The following is a 23,216-nucleotide window of genomic DNA, read 5'->3' as shown; positions in this document are numbered from 1 at the left end:
TAGTTCGCTCTGCTCGCTAGTTGAGCGTCTGCTATTCACGTGTATTTCTTGTAAGAATGCAGAGTATGCGCCGGTCGCGTTTAGACTATGCTCTATGAGAGTATTTTAAAATTCGGTACAGAGAGGCGTGCAAGCAGTTGTCGCACTGTTTGGTGCATTTGCAGGATATGGACACACCCTAACGCTATTAAAAGAATTTACGATCATAAAACCGCACAAAATGCAAACCCTTAAAGTAATAATTCTATGAACCAAGAATTGACGAATTGCGTTACATAGCTTGCAATTATATATCACTTTTGCTACCAGAGTGTCACAGCTCGGCAATGTATTACAACTCGCACAATATTCTCGACTAAATAAACCATTGCTCTCAAGTTGCGTAGTTAGCAAGCAAGCAAAGTATTTCGTGTCTAGACTGTTTTGGCACCTAATTAGCTGGCTATCTAATTCAATGACCAAAGAGTATTGTTAAGTAATGTAATTATATCATAACTTGCATCTTATCTAACACAAGATTACATTTAATTGAATTCATAAATATTCAAGAGCCTTATAATTTGTTACTAGTTGTAAGTACCTAGGTATTTCGGAATAGCACACGCCTTGATACATAATCTAGGAAGCTATGAACTAGATCTTCTGCGATACTATTTATAGTTAAAAAGGCATTTTATTTTTGTGTCGGGGATTTTCCCCAAATAACTGAATCCTTAAATCTCCATTTATCTTTGTCATTGTCATTTCGCTGGGTTAAGCTCGAATGCAAGCGTTGGCCGTTCCACAACTATACTTAAGAAAGATAAGATAATAACTATACATCCTTTATTCAAGTAAAAAATTTTAAATTTCAATCAAGTAACAGTTTATAAAGTAATCAAATTAACATTACCAACCAAATATTTTGCAACCAATTGATATTGTGTAATATTCAAAAAGACACTCTCGTAAATAGCGTAAACAATTAAGAGAACTTAATTTAATTAATCAGTTACTTCTCCTATACAAAGAGCATGTATTGTTAGAACCAGGAAACACCATACATCTACTGTAAAGGTCTGACATGGGTCTGACAAGAGTAGGAGAGTGGTCGGGCGGCGCTCATGCGCAGTGGCGACGCGCATTGGCAGTGAAGCGCGCGCGCCGGTCACACCGCGCCACTCTCGTTACCAAGCGGTGAAACGTGTGAGTGTAGTCACTAACTAAGGATTTGCACGGAGGAAGACTTGCATCCGTATTGAAAAACGTAAGTACATAGACATATAACCATCATTATTAATCGATATATACATCGTTACATTATCGATAAAAACACAGCAGTAATCGATTTAAAATTTTCTTAGAAGTGGAAAAGCATTGAAGAAAAAAAATGTGGAAATTGGAGAGTTCGATGAATCATTAGATATTGAGTAAGACAATAACATTGATCATTAGTAGCGACACACAATATTACAAGACAGACCACCATTACAACATTGACACAGACCTGTATTACATGTGTGTTTATTGTGTGTATCTAGTTAGAACTCTGACTTATTACAGTTAAAATGGGTAGTTCGATGATCGTCTTTTATTTTTATGTAAAAAGAACATTTCTGTTATCACGTATATTTCTCCCATTATGAAAGTGTGAGAGAGTATATTTACATTGTGAATGAAGGCGGTCACTGACTAAACCATACCGTACAATTATAATTAGCAAGTAATCGCAAAACAAAATTCATTAAACCCAAGTTTAAATTCGTACTTTTTACAAATTAGGTGCCAGTGATGATATAACAAATATATAGCAAATAAAATACTAAAGAATAACAAAACTACAATCAAATAAAGACAAGCAATTTACAAATAAATAATAACAGCCCATATCTAACAAGACATACGAAACCAGCAATTGTGAGCGAACACAAATAAGAGAATACATTTAATTTGTATGATTGTGAAACTTAGACGTTTACTTTGCATTTAATTATAAAGAAACTGGCGGTTTATACGTAAATATGGACGGAGATGAGTAACGGGCGTTAAGTACGATAGAAAGGCGAGATATAGAAAATCTTAAGCAAAACTTTACACTACGAATTACTAGATTAATAATTGCTCTTTTATCTTTGTGTATGTAAGTTTACTGTGCGTGTGTATGTCACTGAACTACTCCTAAACAGCTGGACCGATTTGTATGTGTTTTATATGCTTTTGAGTGGCGCATGGAATGTGGTTAAGGTTCACAAATCAGCCCGGCAAAGCGGAGATCCCGGGATCAGCTAGTCGGATGTACATATAAAAATCGCGTGTCACCGTTTGTTGTCAGAGTCCTCCTAAACAGCTGTACCACTATTTTGTGTATAGTTTGTGGGTCTGAGGTCATAGGCCATTTTGTGTGGTCAAAGGTGATGTAGGGCCCCAAATAAATCTTTTAGCATAACAACATTTGGCGGGTCAGCTACTAAATCACATTTAATTTATTCTACAAAACTGTAAACACAACATAAAAGGGAAGATGTATAAGAGTGCTGCTTACTATATATGGCATCTCTACGGAAGTTCATAGACAATACAATTGAATAAGGAGTTTCATATAAAATGGGTTTATTTGTGATGCTGAATAAAAAACTTCTGTAGTAAGGAATTCAATCCTTGTGTTGCGGAGTTTTAAAAAACATTTAAGGGCTCAGTGGCTTTGGCGTAGTAACCTCAACCGGGTAATAACACAACGAGACACGACAGCCTTCAACTGTTTTGATACGTAAATAATAGATAAGTAGTAATTTAAGTATGACTTCTGGTAATAATAGAATAAGTAGGTTAAGAGTGAATAGCACGACTCATTGTTGGAGGCCTAATTATATTACGTAAGGCCGTGTTTGTGAACATTAAGGGCAGTGGATTAGCAGTGATCATAGTAATAAAATAATAGTTGTTATGTATAGCATGTACAGTTGAGATATTGTTTTGGAGAGCCAGCAGTCTTGACGCGAGTAACGATGCCTTCAAGGTGATTTGTCGCCAACTGCTAATTCTTTGCTTACTGCTGAAGTACCCTCTATCGAATTATCGCATTTAACCGAACTTCATCGCTTATGAACGTGACACGTGAAACGCGGTTCGATACCCGCGTGGGACTAGCATTTGTGTGATCCACGCTTGTCTTGAGTCTGGGTGTTTTTTTGCACATGTGCCTTAATTGTTTGTGAACCCGCGACACAAGGATTACAGTCCGCTATGCCGAAGTTGTTTAAAAAAACACTTTATAGACAACTAAGACGTAAACTGAATTGTAACGACTACCCTTAAAGCAATAACGCATAGAAAGCTTGTAACAGCTGATATCCGATGACGAATAACATCAGTAACAGTTACAGATCAGTAACACAAAGACCAGTAAGAGCAATTCACAGATTCGTCTCGGCGAGGCTCACAAATTTACAATACGTAGCGACACGCCAATACGCGATGTCAAAATCGTAGAAATATTGTCTGAATGCGTCGTGACGTAGCTGCTTTCCTTTTGCACGAGCCAGAATGAGCTTGTTACTACAGCCAGACTGTAAATCAAATGCTGAAGAGCACTGAAATAAGAGGGAAAGGCAATGCTCTGTAAAATAATATTTTCAGCTCGAATTCAAGAGTTATAAATCATTTTCGTTGCTGGTCTGAGTTCTTCGTGACAAATATACGATCAAAATGTTGTTTTAATTGCTCAAATTTTGCTTTTACAACGAATTTATAGATACCTAATGTATATATTATAAGAAAAAATGATCTCCACAGGAACATTACTATGGAAATGGTCACCAGGCCAAAGAAATGAAGAAGGATACGTATCGTGAGATCGACCTTCCCGTAGGACAATTATTTGTATGAATCAATGAATCAAATTTATTTATTTTCTAAAGGTCAAAAAGGGAAAACTAAGGATTGACAATGATTACTTAATTAATAGCCAGCGATTAATTTTCCTATTAAAATGCAAGCAGTCGACATCTTAAATAAATACAACCTATACTTCGAAACTTCATGCGTCGAGCATACTTTATGCTTCGAGCTAATTATTAATCTAAGATCTTATCTTTATTCTAGAATATCTTTAATTTAAGATTATTAATAATTAGCTCGACGCATAAAATGTATGCCGTGTGACGAAAACCTTTGAATACGAATATTTTTAAAAATTGAGACCCACATAACATGCATAACAATAAGGTACGACGAACATAAATATGAAGATATAAATATTTATCTGCCATAAAAAGTAATATTAGGAGCCATTTAGATAAACGGCAAAAATATCAACAAGAACGGAAGAATCCTTATTTTTAAGTTTTCGTGAATATGGCTAAAACTCCCGACCCAGCCGTATCAGCTCATGAATAAGTCTGCGGTTTTTTTACCAGTAGGTCTACCCGTAATAAGCTTCAAAATTGAAAAATGATGTAGTTTACATTTTTTTTTGTCGCAGCGGAAATTCCATTCCTGAGGCCTAGTGCCAAGTCTTAAAACAGGTAATATTACTACAGTTGTAGGACTGTGACAGCGCACTACACATTGTAGAGCAGCTCTGTCACAACCAAAATAAGACAAGTATACTTTAAGACATGACGGTCAAACCCACTTAACTGCTTCATCAACATCTTCCTCATAGCCAATTCCCAACTATGTTGGGGTCGGCTTCCAGTCTAACCGGACGCAGCTAAGTACCAGTGATTAACAAGGAGCGACTGCTTATCTGACCTCCTCAACCGAGTTACCTGGGCAACACGATACCCCTTATTTTCTCTCACTCTTTTGTCTTCCGCCTACGGATATTTAAACCAGTATAAATGTATGTATTTTAGTAGATTAGTATTCAAATTAGCTTAGAGATATTGTAATTTCTTGCAAAATGTATTGAAGTTGAGAAACATTTACACATTGCAAATAGTTTTAAAGTATAAAATTCTAATATGAGATAGCCGGGAGTGTTAATGTTATGTATTTAATCGGCTATAACTATTTTGACTTCCTTATTGCAAAAACCAAAAGCCTAAAGTGTGATCTAGAATGCGACGTGATGAAAATCGATTCAAACATGTCGATGTCGAGAGAAACTGAGTCTATTGCCACCTCTTTATTTTTTTGCAGATGTGGTAGATGAATGTCGCTTTACGCTGTGTAGCTCTCTACCCTGCTTCATTGGAGATAAAATATTTTTCGAAAAACAAAATAATTTGATACGATAAGACTGTGCTTCTGTTCGATAACGATACCTTGAAGTACATGTTTTCCTTAAATTGGTGAACTAATCTAACCTATAAATTTATATCTTTGGTATAATATCACCCCAAAGTGAACTTGATTGTGATATACGAGGACATATTGTAAACGTCCCTTTTCCGCTGACCTTGACCTTCCAGTAAGCCGCCTTATTGCGTTGATTAATACGCTATGTATCATCGTCAACATAATATATGGTCAAACACTTACAAATGTTATTTTCATTCAGTCATCTCTGAAGTCGATTCCGATGTTACAAATACGGAAAAATATATGTATTTAATAAGGAACAAATAATAAATAGTCGGTAGAATGAAAAATGCTACAGTGAATAAGTTTATATAACTTGTAGCAGCGGATAGCCGAGTAGTAAAGCCCCACGCCAAGCCCACTGTGCGAGCACCAGTTCAATCCCCGCGGAGGATACCTAAGCATTCGTGTGATCCCCGATATGTCATTTGTATATCGTTTCTTTTTTCTTATGAAATATTAAGATATTAAAAAAACCATTATAAGACCCGACGAAACAACTATTACACTATTTAAGTATTTACTCCAAATTTACAGAGCAACAAACGTTAGACGCAAGTAGCCCAATAATGAACATTTAGTCCAATGCATTACATAAGTCACATTAAGAACAGCTGACGTAACGAGTATGCGCTAAGTAAACTCGCGCCAAATTTCACTTTCCGTCGAACACAAAGTTATGTCAATAACACTAAAAGTGCTACATCCGATCATCTTGGTACACAATGGGACATGATCACGTTCTTGCCCCACATTCGCTATACAAATATGGTATTTTATTTGGTATTTACTAGCTGTGCCCCGGGGTGTGACAAGCGGATAAAAATGTAGCGTATTTATTAATTTGCATGTAAAGCAATTTAGCTATTGCTTTACATGCAAATGTAATACACATTATATTAATTCATTATATTAATGAAGCATTGATCATATAGAAAATATAACATTACTTTGTATTTTTGGTCAATGAAAAGTCCCGTGTTCTTGATACAAAATTTGGATTTTTGTACTAAAAGAACATTGACAAACAGGTGACTGAAAACTCATTGAACAATCTCTATAGTAACCTTACAGCGTAATGTATGATCTGTCATACGCACTCGTCTTAATTGAACTGGTTTTTTTTTTGAGAAAACTTATTGCATATAATTTTCCTAAATAGGAAAGCAAATGCTTGACTTCAAAATGAACTAGAAACGAAGGATAAGCAGTTCCGAACTTATATTCAATTTGAGGCTCTACATTAAAATACCATATCAGGAAATCCGTTGACTTATAGTAATTAAAAGTGACATAACTTCTTATAGGCCGTTAGGCAACTGAGGCCGTAGGAAACCAAATAAATTAATCATAACTTGGATATGACATACTAATGTAAAGACGATGACATGATTTATGAGGTGTAAAGATCTGCTGTAAATATTGCTATAGTACTCTTGACAAATCGATCGAGTTGTTTTCTAAGTATCATGAGATATATAACCCTTCCTCATGCAAGTGGAAAACCTCTTAGAATACCTGAAAAAGCTTGTTTCAGACATCTTCAACCGATCTCGATGGTTTATTTCGATAGTCGAATGTTTTCATTTTGTTTGATTTAGCAAGCAATTTTCGGCGCGACGATTTGCGAGCGTGCTTTTCTGACGGACGGATTGGACGGTTTCTTTCAGCAAGCATTATCAAAATACTAGTATCTTTTATCCTCAGAAGAAGAGACTTTCCTTAATGCGATTGCACCTAACGACTTCCTACCATTCAAGTAAAACTATACAAAACAACGGAACTGTATGACTCATACCGAAACGCAGTCAAACAAATTCAAAATACCGAAATTGGCAATCGGAAAACAAAATGATAATTACTTCTACGTCACCAAACAGACAGAACATTTCTAATGCCGTTATTAGGTGATCTGATAGCTTGGTATAAATGAATATTAATTGAGCTAGAAATTACTCGACGGTGCGAAGGAAAAGTAGGACGTTCGATATTTGTATGGTAAGCGACGTCGCAAAATGTGGCCAATACGTGCAGGTGACAAAGGATCGCAACGCATTGCCATACACTGACACGAAAACGCGGATGATGTAGCACGGAGGTTCAGGTTCAGTCGGTAAGAGTCTGACACTACCCGCCCCCTTCGCCGTGGTAACAGTGTCCATGAAGATACCTAGATTTACCAAAAAAAGGTGACAAATGGACGGACGGACAGCGAGGCCTCAGAAGGGTCTCGTTTTTACCATTTTATTACAGAATGCAACTTATAATAAGTTAGTTAACCCCCTCATTTTATCCATTTTCACCATAGTGATAATATCATACTTCTCATTTACAAAGGCAGAAATTCATGCAACATTCGATACTAAACTCGTGCCTAATACGTCGGTGTGTGGGCTTCAGATAACGCCATGTTCCCGACGGACGTATTGCATTCGCAACAGTATTGGCAGCTGATAGTTGATATAAACCAGAACTGGTTGCATCATTCGTCCTACTGTGATACCAGACTGGGTCATGACACTACATACATTTGAATTTTTTAGTCGTTTTCAATATAATTCCTTCCAGCCTTCATATATAAGTTAATTAAAATGTTTTGCGATTTTTGTACGTTTGTTGTCTTTGGATGCTCAAACGGCTGGACGAATTTTGATAAAATGGTAAAGAAGGTTGATCAACAGCAGGCTATTTTTTTTTTCATGAATAATACCCCAGTTCAAAGCTTGCAATAAAAAATATTAAAAAAAACACCGATTAAGTGCGTGCCGGAATTGCGACACTGAGGATCCCGCACTAATAGGGGTAATAAAAACAAATTCACAGAAACCTTTACACCCTTCAAAATGTTGACCGTGCCAAAAGTATAGCAATGCTTAATTTCAATCTTTTTAGTGGGTATTTCTTGTCATGGGTCTTAGTGGCAACAGAATAACATCATCTATGCAAATTTCAAGTCTCTAGCCATCATGATTCTTTAGAAACAGCCTGGTAACAGACGGACGGGACGGACGTTACCTTAATAGTTCGTTTCCGTTTTACACCCTTCGCTACGGAACCCTAATAATTAACAAGTCGGTAACAATAGTTATGAAGCGTATTTATGCTAAATTATAAAATCCATTATACACCGTCCACTTGTGTAGACTTTCACTCAAAATGCTCGCGTTCTTCAACATTTTATTTATTAGCAGATCAGAAACAGTAATTAGATTAATTAGCGGTTCTCCGCGAGTTATATATACGAGTGTCTGACTGTTGCAATCATATCTGTACTTATTATACCTAAATATACGTAGATATTGAGCTATTCAATTTATAAAAAAAGTATTCAAATACCTTCTTTATTATTCTTTTAGTTTGATTAAATCGTATTTTAAGCGACCTTTTTTTTTAAAAAAGCAATCGTTTTTTTCAATTTCTTGAAGATGCGAAGTATATGATTTTAGAGCAAAGTAATGGTCTTTCATTTGTTTTCAATCAGTAATTTAAATCAACATATAACATAATCAATGTGAATCGTAACTATCTAATTTGACTGCACGGAGTGGTTGAGGACACCACGCCGACTCCTCTGTGCGCGACGTGTCGCTGGTTCGATCCCCGCTTAGGAAAACCGTTGGCGTGACACACGAATGCTTGAAAACCCAAATCTTTTGTATGTGTAACTCCACTTTTGCTCCAAAGATTTACATATTATCTGTATCTGTTCTACGTGTGTCTGTAAACATACTCTGTACACACGCTTAGATAATCGACAAAAACCGCCCATCTTTTCTTTGAGCTGCATATAAATCCGGCAACCGATTATAACATTTCGTAACACGGAAAATTAGACATAACATAACAACATAAACAAGTGGATTACGCATAATGGGAAATACGTAATTGTCGAACAATTATAAATGTAGGTGAACTCTAAGACCCATATTACCAACACCATGTATCTTATTAACATTATTTAATTAAACTTTACATAAATCAAACAACTAATAGATTAGATATCAAAAATATTAACATGATGATGATTCACGCAATTTTCTACCTAGGCTCAATAGGAAGAAGGGTTATATTCAATTGAACTGTTGCTTGAAATATTTGTCAGTTCAATAAATCTTACGTTTCATAATAATAAATGCATATTTATGTACATTTCTATAGGTATTGGTAACATCCGTGTGATATCCAAAAACATGGCTGCTAATATAATGGGCACGCGAATTAAATATGGTAATCAGTAATAATTTGTCAATTAATCATAATTATTGGATTCAAGCTGAACCTTTGCTGATAAGTTATATAAATATTTGATGTTTATTTTTGGATCTTTTCAGTAAAGCACAGACAAATACAGTGTTTATAAATTGATTTAATTTAGATTAACACATTTATATCCTACATATAATTTATTGCTCATTGTCTAATATATTTATTTTTTACGAGTTTTTTAGTCTAGTGTTAGGTTTCATTGTAATGCATTATTTATTCATCATTCATTGGACCTATCCTAACTTTACTTAGTTTGAGACTAGATCGTCTAGCTAGACCGTTGTGTGAAATTGTGGAATAATAATATTTCAACAGATCCCTATTCTAATGCGATGTAACGGTATAAAAGCCAGGATAAAAAAATATATTACCTGCCCATATTTCAGTCTAATTGTGATAATTACAACAAAAAGGCAAAACATTTATCATGAGAACGCAACTGACCACCAAAAAAAAACAAAAGAAACTACATCATCAGCCGACAGCGACGCGTACGCATAAATTTGTATTAGAAAACAGTATTTTCCCTTACATTTGGGCGAACGAGTACACGTTATCTGTGTGTATCAACAATGTTTAATAACAGTATACGAATATGTTGGAAAGTGTTGAGTCATTAACTGTAGAGGCTGTGGATATGTTATTGAATAACACGTTCACTGGAAGGCTTTTGTATTGTTACGTGCTGGGCCAAAATTCCACTATTTACAATGGCCGATGAATGAATGGAAATTGGATTAAATTGGCACTATTTGTATTATTCTAAGCATTTTTCCAACACATTAATAAGAAATTCAGTACGGGGCGGAACGCTCACGATCGATACAATGAATTTACGAATTGACCTCATTTACGAATCCCTAACTTTTAAATGATGTCTCACAAATGATTTGCGGAAAGGAAGATAAACCGTTGTGTAGAGTTCTAGTCCATATAAAACTCTACTGCAATAACAAGTGTGTAATTAGAATCCATTAAATTACCTCATGTTACCGTAAAATAGTACCTGCTTGTATTCCCTGTAATAAACTCATTGAATACTGCTTTATGAGCACCATCCATTTGCATATGAATTGAAACAACACCTGACTTAGCATAACTTTAGAACATGGCTTATGTTATCATAATTTAAACAACCCATTTAACCACAAGTGCATAACTAATTATATTCCTATAACAAACAAAAACGATTGCCTAATCCTTATTACTGTAAACCTCGTTTATAGGATGTCGAAATCACGTCAATTATTTCAGATAGGATTAATTTATTACAATTAATTTGTAGATCTAATCTAGTAATGACTTCCTTTATTATGGACAATAATTTGGTGTGGCAAAATTTAAATTGAGGGCAAGGCGTGAAACTGTAGGACTTGCATTGAATAGCCGACAGAACACCTCGCTCGCATACTCACTTTTGCCAAAACCTTGTCTTTTACGCATCCTCTACACGTTCTTCGGCGCATGCCATTTGGATACCTGCTTAGGTATTAGACAAAATAAGGCCGGTCAAAAACTACAATGGTGCGTTGTAATCATCATCACCATTACTATCTTATACCTTTTATAATCGATGTCCATGTTTACCTATCACTGCATATCACCTCAATAATTGCCAGACAACTGACATCCATCCATTCTGTATTGAATTCAATTGAACCAATATTTAGATGTCAACACAGCGATTAGTTTAGGCACTCAATTCTTGGCAATTGGCAATACTGTTTTTATAATAATACTATTAAAATAACTTGCACCTGTTCTTATATTTTTAATCGCCCGTATTTATCAGGACGGCCAGACTAATTTCAGATCCAACTAGAGTCTTTAATCATGAGCTGACGCAGCGGCGGGGTCGCCAGTAAACCGTTTTTCTATAAATAACACTGTCTTTTATCAGACCACATGCAACTCCAGCTCTAACCGAGGAAGTAGGCTGAAGATCAGTATTGTGATGGGTCATACGTGAGAGCAGCACCAACTGACCGCTACTGGTTCCATTTTATCAAATTAAACTGTCTTACGTTTCTATCTTCTTCAGATTTATCCAGGCTTAGATAATGAAGCCTATATAATTGCTACAATAGGCACTTTTAATAGATATATAAGTTAAATAGTGCGTGTAATTGCGTGTATCTTGCTATATGATGTCATAAAACATCTTCAGACAGTAACAAGCTCCAATTACTTTTGCGGAAGTTTCTCTTACCGACATAGAAACATTTGTAATCTCTCTCTTGTATTTTTGTGGTAGAGCGATGGAATGTTTGACAATGCTTGTTACTCAACATAAGGGCTTGTGTTATTATGAGTAGGAACTTTATGTTGAAATTATGAATTTATTTGAAGAAGATTTTTTTTGATATGTCATTGTAAAGAGTTTCCTGTATCATGTGTAGTGTTTAAAATTATCTTGGAAAGTGGTCGAGCTGTCTTAAATATTTTATTGACTTTTTCATCTCGCTTTGGGTTGGATTGTGGTAGGTTTGTGTACCGGAGCCATGCTAACCCATTCAGACAATCCCGCTGGACCGGAAAAGGGATTTTCCGTTCTGCAACCACTTTTGTTGTGTACTTACTACCTAGCACCTCTTTAAAGCTCTATATTTCCATCACAGCATATTCCACCTTTTTGCACCAAACCAGACAAAAATCTGGAAAAACAAGCAGCAAACCGTTACAAAGGAATCAGGTTAAGCCAAGAAATTTGTTATTGAAATGATGTGACGTTACGAATAGTAATAAAGTCATATGCAGGCGCCATTACCGTATCGTTTGCGTAACACTAAATCGATTTGAGCCGAGAGCATCGATCTTTCTCTTCGATTTCTCGATTACGCACTCACTAGCTGTTTCAGCAAAGTGGCCACATCCATGCTAACTCGATCAGTACAGATGATTGTATGCAAAACATGTTGGATGCTAAACGTTTTTCGATTAGAAAAGCTATTGTTAAGACTCTTTTACAAATTTCTGTATTATGTGTTACTACTATGCCTAAGCTACGTTATGTTCAAACAAAACGAGACTTGTAGCCAATATTACGCCAAGACGAATGAAAAAATTAAGTAAACAGTATTGAAATTAGTTTTGAGGTGTATGTTGTGAAAATTAAACACATAAGATATCAAACACGTTCTAAACGTGTCATCTATTCACCAATGCCTTTAAAAAAAACGCCTAAATACAGCGGAATAACTGGTGACTGCGTTATGAGAACATGAGTCTAGTAAGTGTCACTTCATTAACTTGACTACTTTACTACATTGCGTTTACGCTATCAATCGTTAACCGCGTGAATTAAGGCGTGAAGTACATTAGGCATTACGTATCATTATGCTATGCCTCGCACCTATACCACGAATGCTAAGACGGCATTATGCGCCTCACATCAGTTCCTATAGGTACCTAACGGAAAATTCTCGCTCTGATTCAAAACCTATAAAAACGTAATTGTCTATCGGTATAGTAAGAGCTATAGTTTCTATTTTTAGTTTCTTAATATTTTGCTGTCTTATTGGGATACTGTTATGCGGTAACATTGGTTGTGGAGGTCAGATAGGCATTCGGTATATTAGAAATGCGGTAACCAAGTAAACCAGGTGAGATTGGAAGCTGACCCCAGCGTAGCTTGGGGAAAACCTACACATAATTGTTTGTTGTAATACTCAATAATGTTATTATTATTTACTTTCCGAATTTTACTGGAATAAAACCTCTTTCAATAGATCCTTCATCTACTTTCTTGAGAGCGTTTAAGAAAAGATCAAGCAGAAATAATAGCCTAAACTTTTAACAAAATAAATGTTTAAAGAAAGCAACATTTCGTTGCACTTTCTATAAACAAATCTCTCGTTTATATATTAAAATATATTAAGGAACAAAACATATTCAAAAGCAGACGATTTATTATAGTTAATTGGCGCTAATCTATACTAATATATAAAGCTAAAGTTTGTTTGTTTGTCTGAACGCGCTAATCTCAGGAACTACTGGCCCAAATGGAAAAATTCTTTTTGTGTTGAATAGACCATTAATCGAGGAAGGGTTTAGGCTGTAAATCATCACGCTGCGACCAATAGGAGCGAAGATACAATGGAAAATTGAAAAAAAACAGGGCAGGTATAAATCCTAACTTATATCTTCTACCCACGGGGACGAAGTCGCGGGCAACAGCTAGTTATTAAAAATTGGAAACTATAATAAACAGTCTTAAACAAAATAACGGTCGAATGGAAAATTTATGAAACTGTTCACTTTCAAAATTAATTCAAAAGTTCAGAATTAATGCTCCTTGTCATAATGTCTATTAAAAAATACTTTTCGCGTGTCATTATAAAGTAGTAGTGTCAAAAGAAATGTCATATGCAAATGTCAACTTTTTAAGAATGTTAGTGTAAAATGAATATTTTGTGATAATACACATGCACAAGGAAACGTTAAAATCGGTCAAGTGTATTGCATAAATACATTAACAGTTGTGGCGAACCCAGTTATGATGTTATATTATTTAAATTATTGACATAAGTGGGCAAAGTAAGTCGGTTATTATAAAAGACGTTTTGAAATATCAATTTATGTAACTGTATTGAATTGTTTAAGTTTATTTATGGACTCGCCTCGGGCCTTGTCCTAGGCCAATAGGCTCGTTTATTATGTTGGAAAGCTATTACCACCGGTTATAAGATAAATCCAATGTAAAATAGATTAGTGTGTTGCGAACTTGTTTGGTTACGTAAGGTTTATTAATAGATATGTATATTTATTATTTATAGAAATATAAATTATTCATAAAAAGGGCAAGATGATGGCTAAACGAAAGTTTATTTGGTACTTGTGAGCCCTTTAAATTCGATAAGCTCTTGTTGGCTTATAACGCTTAAAGGCAATCGAATATAGCAAAATTTCAATTTACTAAAGTCTTCACAAATTGACGGGCCTGTTGGTCTAGTGGTTAGTGACCCTGACTGCTGTACCGGAGGTTGTGGGTTCGATTCCCGCCCAGGACAAAAGTTGTGTGATGAGCATGATCATTTGTTCTGGTGTCTGGGTGTAATTTATCTATAATATGTATGTATTTAGAAATATATAAGTAAGTTTATCAGTTGTCTGGTTACCATAACACAAGCTCTGCTTAGCTTGGGATCAGATAACCGTGTGTGAGTTGTCCCAGGATATATTATATTATATTATATTATATTATAAAGACATTTTTATTAAATAGGAAGCAATGTACTCGGTACTATAGTCTCATCACATTTTTCAATAGTAAAAGGCAAACTTTAAGATCAGTTCAAGGAACGCCATCTATATAAAGTTGGTAGAAACTGTAAGCGCCACCTATCGTCCAGTAGAAAAACTAAAGCCAATTAGTTCTGCTACTTGCCCACAGATGTCAGCAAAAGTTACACTTACAATATCAAGCGCCTATACAAAAAATAGATTAAAATCAAGTATTGTCGACACTGATTAAACTATTCTCAATATTTAGCTTGCTCCCAAACTTTTTTTACACAAATAACAATGCAAATCTGTCACATTTTAACAATGCATTATAATTTCACCAAGGAATGGGATCGTATTGTCGTCCAGTGACTTTGATAGTCATTATGATTTCTGGAATGTACATTTACTTAAGTGACGTTTGTTCTCGGGCATGCTACGAACCGGAAGATGAGGCCAGAAGATGAATAACGGGACTGTAATAGCTCGAGTTAACGGTGCGGCAGGCGAGCCAAGGATACTCTTGATTTCCAATTATAAACAACACCACTTATCACCGTTATTTGTTTACAGTTTACAATCGTGAACTTGATACGAAAGGAAGAATGCCTGAGAACTAGGTGACGAGGAAATTATAGACTTGAATTGGTACTAAAGCTTTTTGTGATAGTTATTACGTTTAGATACCAATAGCGAATGAACTTAGGATCAATATCGTGATCAGACTTTGATCAACTGCCACCTTAATGAGCTCTAATTATGATCAGAAATCATCATTAAAAATACACATCAATATTGGAATATAAAAGACACGGAAGAGTGCATTCACCGACGAAAAATAAATCTCGTGACGAAAACGATCTAATAGGTTCAGATAAATTCCAACGCGAGCGAAATGTACCAAAATCATTTCGCCAAAACCCACTTCCCGAGGTAAATTTCACTGCCGACGCCTTTCTCTTTCGCACACTACGATGGAGAGGGATCATGGCGGCCAGTGACACGGAGGCTGGTAGAAAGGCTTCGCCTGATCGACCACTGGCTTGTTGTAACTATTGTCTGTCTACTATGGAAGTAGTCGAGACAATGCATCTTACTGCATCGGCAACGGTAGTGTAAGAGTTAGTTTAGATTGAAGACCCGTAATTTGATTAGCATAACCGGCAGTTAGCAATGAAGTGTCTAATGAAATGATAATGAATGGATGTTTATTTTTCAGTTTTAACGTATTTTGTTGTACCTACCTATCTTTATAGCTATTGGTGCTGGTTGTTAATAATGATGATGATCTTCGACATTATAGTGAGAAAGTTTGTTTCCGTAAAGTTTATAGTGTCATATGAGAAAACCTACTGCAGAATCACGCTCTATGCATAAAACCAAATCAAAGTTTTGTAAAACCTAAGATCTATTTGGGGCAAATTATTAATATGAACTAACCCAAGCCAATCTATACAAATCAAAGTAATTTTGTCGTACTTTGATCAAAATCTCTTAGAACTGATTTTGTAAAATAAATACAAACATAATAATCTAGAAAATAACTGTATTGAAAAAGTAATTATTTCTTTAAAATTTTAGTTACGTCACAAAAAGTCCATTTGACAAATTGTTTGTAGACCAACACTTTAATTAGAACGATGGACGCAAACATTTCATTAATAGTAAAAAAGGAAGAACAAAATTAAAAGAAAAAGCGACGAATATTACTCACACACCACAATTCACGTAAATTATAAATCAAACACACTGCAGTATTGAATCCCTTTTGTGCTTGAAGTGTTAAAAAATTACATAATGTATCGAATTATCTGCACGTTCGTTACGAACGTTATGCTCTGATTTATTGTGACTATATCAAGTTTCTAATAACAGACCATACTCATACCAATAGTTCTGTTAAGTCATAACCTGTCGGGATTGCATCTAATCATTCATCCATTGAAACGTGAATTGTAGAAAGATCTCGAACTCCCTGATCTTCTGAGAAAAAATACTTTACTTTATTTATAATTTCGTCATTCATTACGTACTAGATTAATTTCTTTAACCGTGTATCATCATACTTAGTATAGAAGTTAATGCAAGGGAAAATCTAAACTTAGAGACTTATTTAAACTTTAACGTTCAATAATTGTGGTACATAAGGCGGACTTAATGAAGCGAGGCATTAAATCTACTAATCAACCTTTGGGTCAAATAAAAAAGAAGTTGGAATAGGCACAACAGTAAAATGCGAAATAATTAAAATTAAGTACTACATATAGCTACTGCATATATTCATCATCATCAGTGGCCTCTAACATCTGTGACAGATGCTTAAAACAATTGCTGTGTTAGTTTTTCTGATTTTGGCACTTGCACTGATGGCTAACAAGGTTTATACGGGAATGACGACTCCGGTCGCAATGCCAACAGACAAATTGTGTTCCCGGTGACGTAGGTCGTGCAACAGAACTTAGAGACTAAGTACAATTCGTAACGAATGTCTGATGTGTGTAAGTTTAAATGTGGGAGGCAAAGTTATCACTGGAAATTCCAAAGCTATAGCATCTTATCTGTAATAAACTTCAGATAGTTATACTAGTAAGCTTCAGACACCGTGTCTCTGCTTTGAGAAGTTATTCTAGCCACTTTCCGAGTTCCTGCGCGTAGCATTTACCTTCACCGATATTATTAACATTAACTACAGCTTTAGATGCAGCAATGGTTCCCTACTAGTGTTGTAGTGATAACCAAGTCTGTATTTTTCCCAAGTAACAGATTATAACTAACAGGTTTAGTAAAACGATAATGACGATAAAAAGGTTTATCGTCATTTATGTTTTTTTTCAAATTATATGTTATGCTTAAAGTTTTAAACGACCAAAAAAATAAAATGTCTTAAATTAAAGACTCCCAAGTGAACATGAACATTTATATTGCATTAGAAAATATAACAATTTTCTGTTATAATTGTATTCTTCACCAGCTATCAAAGAAATTTCGCGAAGTAAATTACCCACTGCTAATTAGTCTTCAAAATCAATATTTCAAAACTAAACCCGAATAACCCAATACACACATTGAGCAACGGTTAATCGGTATCAGCACTAGCAGCGGCGACTGCGCTTCACTCGCCGTGAGCCGCGGCACGTCTGCGCACGCGCCGAAGAAAGTCACCGGAACACTCATGGCTTTCTATCAACCGACACATTTCAAATGGAATTTATAAAGTTCATTTGAATTCGAGAACAAATCCACGGCAGTGCATTGTGTGACACGTTCGACGTTCAAATTTCTGACGTTTCGTAATTAACTGTCATTATTTGAATTTAAGTGACAGATAGTGTGACGAAAGTGAATTTTGAGTGTGATTCGAAAATCAGTTTAGTTTTAAACTTTTGAAGTGACCATTTATAACACCTGTAGTTGGATTGTTTTAATTGTTATTTGGATGCTGCTATTCCGATCATCATAATGGATCCAAGGTAACGGGTTTACTAGAAATTTGTCTAACGCTAAATTTTCTCTGAAATCTAGAACCGGTTCTAATTTCTCCTAAAGTATAATTTGCGTCATTTTTAAATACATTTTATGAAAGATCAATCTCTGTTAACAGCTGAGAGCGCTTAACTGTCCGTCCATTTGTGTTTAGAAAACATCTCATAACAAAGTATTTTATTTTAGTTTCTTTGTTTTAAGCAAAATATGTCTCTTTCGTTGCTAGGAAGGAAATTGTTATCAAAAGAAACCCGTCACTTAACTAATTAATACTCATATTTAATTAGGTGTAATCAGTAATGTAGCACCAAGAATTGCGTTATGACAAAGATTAACAAATTATAATGCTATAATGACACCATGACAGGGATATATGGTCATGCTATGACCTAATAATAGTATTGGGCTGTTACTCAATACTTCAGCAATTAAAATAATCATCAAACGTTGGGCAACATCAATAAAGTTGTGGCAACACCGCACCATTGATGTATTCAGCCGGGCAGGTGTGAGGCGCGTCTAGCATTAATTCTTATTCGAAAGCTGATGTTGACCCACCGTCAGATCCAAACGCATCATCTCGAAACTAACGTTTATGTTGCGACAGGAAATATTCAAAACCACTGATGTACAATACAATGCAATAACATAATAGCAGTGTTGCCAACAACTAAGGTTGCACGCAAACCTGGTAACAACTATGTTTGTAATTGCATAGTCCTTCTTGAGAGTTGAAGATAACATCGTAGCAGCACTTTCAATTACTTTGAGAACCTCTAAAACATCATTATCTGAACATATTTCATGATAAAATTCAGTGTCGTAAATGTTCGAGATCCAGCATTATAATTAGTTTTGCAAGTCATAGACTGTATTCATTAATGATATATCCTTGACCTTTGCTTTTATCATCAATGTATGATAATCTGAAAGTAACACAGGTCACCAACGGTGTGTACACTCACTGTACAGTCACAAATGTTCTTTTTGCCTTCCTTTCTCACGGGCTATGTCGCTTCCTGACTACTTGTCAAACTGGATTCTGTCACCGGCCTATTTTGATTTGACCCCTTTTACTGGCTGTTCATTTGTTATTGTTTCTTGCTCTTTCTAATTTATAGCGTATGAAGAGCTAGAAGCTACAACGCTATTGAAAGTGTCAACCTGTTTGAGTTTAATGACTATTACAGGTGAACGGATTGTAGGCCAAACCAAACCGTAAATTGAGTAGATCAGAAAGGTTGTCATTGAACGTGTTCTACTAAATAAATATTGTAGAATCGTGTACAGATTCTGCAAGAGTTCGGAATTGAATATTATGCGTTGTCGTGACACTAATTTTATACCACAACAAATTGATGCAGTCAATTGTCGTGATGTAAACGACGAATTACCTAATGATATATAATCAAATACTATGTTACATCAATCGTCATATAATACGTAACATTAGCATATTCGAAGTACATAAAAATATACTTGGCTTGGAATAACAATGCGGCAATTAAAATTCCTTCCGATGTTTTCTGAGATGCTTGTCAATGATGCACACGCAATTTTAAGTTGGTATGTTGGTACACACACCGCTTTACTTTGGAGACAAGTAAAAATCTTTTTTAGATAAATATTGTGGTGATGTTTGAACAAGTCGGTGGGTGCTAGTGGTGGCTGGTTGCATGCCAAGTGGACACGCACCTAGTGACACAGATGTGTTGTTGACCCACCACGATAATGGCTTCCATTGCAAAAACTATGGTTTTGTAATAATAATGACGACGCCGACCTCAGCCTTTCGTGTGTTTAACGAGATAATAATGAAATAATTATGTATTTATAGGTTTGAAAACTCATTTATGAATATTCAAGAGCTGCACACTATCGAAGCTAAAGTAAATACTGCATCTACAGATAATATTTACTCATACAGCTGACTTGATAATTAGAAATCATTTGAAATCAACTTAACTCTAAGTAGGTTAGTAATCAATATCAACAATCTAAAAAATAAGAGAAAAAAATATGGATCCCATTCACCTGAAAAGGTGGTAAGCAAAAATTGCCAGGTGACATTTTCAAAGGGTTAATCGATAAAACCTTGTACTTATTTTATACAATATTTAAAGTGATTATAATTACCATAATAGCCTTTAAATAACACGACCTACAAGTTTTACCTTCGTGTAGTTATTATACCAATATTATATAGCAAAGGTTTAGTGGTAGGCACTTACGTGGAAAACTTACAAGGTTTTACGAGCCAAGACGAAAACCTACCAAGTCCAAGCTATTCATATGAAGATTCTACATTACTTCATTATTACTAAGGATGAAATTGTTTATGTAGTTACGCTTATTAGGTACTTCGTAACAAAATAAACTATGACGAGTCGTTTACATGAAAATCTCGCCTACGACATCCTAGTCATTAGCATAATGTTTGCTCAGTCCTATTTTACGTGGACTATCAAATAAAGGACTGTAAATAGATTTGGCAAAGCCTTGTCAAACATCGCATTTTCCAGGAACTACATGCCATAAGTCAACTACGTAGATATTCTTCTTTCAGATTGTATTTTATGAATACAATCTGAAATAGGAGATATTTAATCACAGATGAATCACTATAAAGAAATTATTCAATAAAAATTTGGTTAATTGTTTATTTACAATGCAGATGCAATTCATTTAATTAAAGTCATTTTCGTAACGTTCATGACATTAAGCCAAAACTGTAAGTGGTCATTTTTTACATCCATACATGATACCCGTTATTATGGACGACGACATTCACAAAAAAGGATTTACGCTTGCTGTCCAAATGCGATTCGAACCCACAAAACTTTAATTTGAAAACATAACATTTCAAATTAATGTTACAGTTGCTTTTAAGGATATGATAGTCATGAGCTGATAATAGCAAAATTGCTTAGTTTCTTTAAGACAGGAAAGTTTATTTTCTCTAAACGCATTAATGATATCTACTCGTACATCTGTCCGTAAAACATTGTTTAGAAAGCGTCTTTCACATCTAGACTTATCACTCCACATCGGACCTAGACCGGTGTAACACCACTTAATATTAAACACATGTTCATATTAGAAACAAAAAGTTTCAGCTTCCTCGTTTTAAAAGCAGTAGGAGCGTGGTCTGCCGGTAAAATTAACAATTTGCATGACAGCCATCACGCAAGCGATAATACATCCGTTGAAGCTGATTACGAAATCTTGAGATATTCTCTACTTACTTAACTATCCTTTGAATTAATGTCCACATTCTAATTCATAATTCGTAAGATATTTTCAAACATCTTTAGAAACTCATCTTATACTGAAGATGAGAAATATTTTGACAATTCTTGACCTTTACAAATAGGTTTTCCCAATTCCAAAGGGATTACTTAAGACTATAGTCTAACAAACCACAGGTCACATAACAAACCTACTATATAAGCCATGGCTGCGTGACACAGTCTAAGCCTCGTCTCACGCGCGATCCCAAATTGCATATGTCAATAGAAATTGAGAGTGTCGTCCATAATTCAGAGTTACGCCACCATACGCACGCGGTAGTCAGCAAACCACTGAACTAACAAAACAAACCGGCCAATCTTGCAGCTTTCTCTAACGTGGATGGGCACCGGCATATCAATCTCTTACGTCACAACACGCCTTAAAAATAAAATCGCATGAGGGTGGATCAATTGATATGGTAACCTCACACAATTATAAACATACGTGACCGTAATGAAGATTAAATTTGTAGTAGGCATGACACAGAAAAAGGAGACGGTCCAATCTGCACGTAGGCTGTTGGAAATGAAGGCAGTGCCCCACTTGACAGAGTGGACATTCCAAATGTAGTTCGCAACGAAACCGATGGTGAATTAATTAACGAGTTTTTATCCAAATGAGGTTGGCTTGGCTAACGTATTAAAATGTCGGGGTTACGTATAACCACATCATTACTATAAAAATAAGTGATTAAAGGCGGGATTCTAAGGGCTAGATCCTTCAAAACCAACATAATTAATCTTAAATGTGAATGCGAATGAAGCAATTCAATGATGAACAGATAGCGACGCGTACGATAATACAATTCATAATACATATATTTGTTCTTAAGTCTATAATCTTTACCACGCAAGACCTCTAGCATCTTTGACACGCACGACACACTTCCTTATGTAAGAGTCAAAAATCAATTTTCGATCAAACCGTTAAAATCAACATAACTGGGGACCGGCAGTGCCCATGAATAAAGAAATATAATTCGTTATTCAGGTTGAGCTATGGAAACGAAGAATAAATACAAAATACGGTATATTGACATCAATACTGGATGTTGTTTCGAATATAAATGATCGTTAAATAATTGCAAAACTTGTCCTTACTTAAATGTAAAACGAAATTATTTTTACCTATAGTGGAATTGGCAATAACCATAAATTGTTTATCACCTTCACACAATGCAAATAAGACAGATAATTCTTTTTTATACTGTTTAAATCAATTGTAATTTTTGAATCCAAGGAGGAATTGAGTAGGGCTGTAAAGTGGTTGATGATAAAAGTGTTGCAGACAAAGAACAGAATTCAGATCACATGGGAGACAATGGCTTGTGTCAGCTTATAGCATCATTCTTACACGCATCACGTTGTTTACTACGACGTTGGTGGCAACAATTCCTATATCTTCGTGCAAGGAATTTATACGGTCGCTTTAAAGGATATTTTTAGTGCCTTGTTTATTTCCTTTAAAGACTACTTGACTTTTAATGAATTTATTACGTGTTTGTTTTTAAGTATTGTTAGAAAGGAAATTACTTAACATGGTCAACTTTAAAATCAGTTTATTACTGACAAACTTTACGTAAAGCTCGGTGATTTATTGTTGGTCTTATAGTAACCGGTCCGTCGTGACCAGTAGATTTGCAGATCAATTAAACTGATGGCTGAAGCTTT

The 23,216-nt window shown here is 35.2% G+C and overlaps 2 protein-coding genes across 4 annotated transcripts in view; one reads left to right on the top strand and one right to left on the bottom strand.

Annotated features, from left to right (window-relative positions):
• The window catches only part of LOC113503171 (flotillin-2), a 247,890-nt gene that overhangs the window by 112,747 nt on the left and 111,927 nt on the right, over positions 1-23,216 (bottom strand). The gene's annotated exons all lie outside the window — the stretch shown is intronic.
• LOC113503177 overlaps positions 1,170-23,216 on the top strand; it is a 28,645-nt gene continuing 6,598 nt past the window's right edge. Inside the window, exon 1 of one of the 2 annotated variants that reach the window (XM_026885008.1) lies at positions 1,170-1,246. The gene's annotated coding sequence lies outside the window, so the exon portion shown is untranslated. Of the gene's footprint in view, positions 1,247-17,887; positions 18,243-23,216 lie in introns of those variants that run through there. The other variant, XM_026885007.1, reaches the window with a different exon arrangement.

This window comes from Trichoplusia ni, chromosome 18, assembly GCF_003590095.1.
Source record: "Trichoplusia ni isolate ovarian cell line Hi5 chromosome 18, tn1, whole genome shotgun sequence".
Classification (NCBI taxonomy): domain Eukaryota; kingdom Metazoa; phylum Arthropoda; class Insecta; order Lepidoptera; family Noctuidae; genus Trichoplusia; species Trichoplusia ni.
Note: the sequence above shows the minus strand (reverse complement) of the source record. Positions and strands in the feature narration are given on the sequence as shown.